This window comes from Fukomys damarensis, unplaced genomic scaffold, assembly GCF_012274545.1.
Source record: "Fukomys damarensis isolate Sample0158 unplaced genomic scaffold, DMR_v1.0_HiC HiC_scaffold_11, whole genome shotgun sequence".
NCBI classification, from domain to species: domain Eukaryota; kingdom Metazoa; phylum Chordata; class Mammalia; order Rodentia; family Bathyergidae; genus Fukomys; species Fukomys damarensis.
In genome coordinates this window covers 38316784-38317943 of record NW_022900923.1, presented here as the reverse complement: position 1 = coordinate 38317943, position 1160 = coordinate 38316784, and positions in this window count along the sequence as shown.

The following is a 1160-nucleotide window of genomic DNA, read 5'->3' as shown; positions in this document are numbered from 1 at the left end:
ACTTTCCCTACCCTTTAGCCCTTTTCTTCCTATTTCACATTGTCAATATCTCATTAGGCTCTTGTGTACTATTATGGTTTTTCACACCAGAGAAACTTAGACAACCACCTTCTTAAAATTAACAATAAGATGGTAGGGAAGGTATTGACTTCATACTCCTCTGTGGGGGGGGCAAGGGTCGGGTGTTTGTGTTGGTGGAAATATATTGATATGAAATAACAATACACTAAAATTAAACATCCTGTATTTCATTTTATTATAAAGATATGAAGTCTTAATACATTCTCTGGATCTATGGATAGTGAGATAACAGGTTTGTCTTTCAAAGAACCTGAGGATAGATACAGGTTCACATCCTTTCAGGTATTAATTGTGTCACTGAACACACTGCCATAAATCTGTAGTGTCAAGATTGAAACACAAAATTTAAGAAACTTTATAGTTCAAACTTGTAGTAAATATACCCTAAAAATGGCATTATTCTTACAGGTATTTTTCTTTATGAAAAAAATTAGGGTAATGATGTTTCTATATGTCACATTTTTTAATTACAGAGAAGGATTTGCCTGGTAATAATTAGCATGATGAGCAATAAAAGGAAGTGTTGGTGTATCAATTTACCATTGCTAAGGCATTGGAAATGTGATAAACCACTTTTTATCCTGAATCTATTCTCACTGTGAAGAAATCACAATTTCATTTAATGATGTACTGTGAAGCTATTTCTTGCTACTTAGTTACTGAAACCAACATTTTCAACTACCATAGATTTTCTAGGTCAATGTTTCCCTAACTGTAGCTGCATCAGAAATACTTGCAGGGTTGTTAAAACACAGATTGCTGGGCTTCATGCCCAGAACTTCTGATTTAGAAGACAAGAGCTGAGACCCCACATGTCTAACTAGTGCTAAGGTGATCCAAAAACCAAAGAGAACTTCTTAGTTTGATCTGATCACATTATTTTTGGTGATCCTGGGGATTGAGCCTGGGCCTTCACCGTGAGCTACGTGCCCTTGATAAGTCACTAAATTGCTCAGGCTGGATTCAGACTTGAGAATCTCCTGCCTCAGCCTTTCTGTTTATCAAAATGGCAAAAGTGTATAGAAATAAGTAATATGTGTAATAGCTTATGTGTAATAGCCCAAATCTGCTTTGCCATG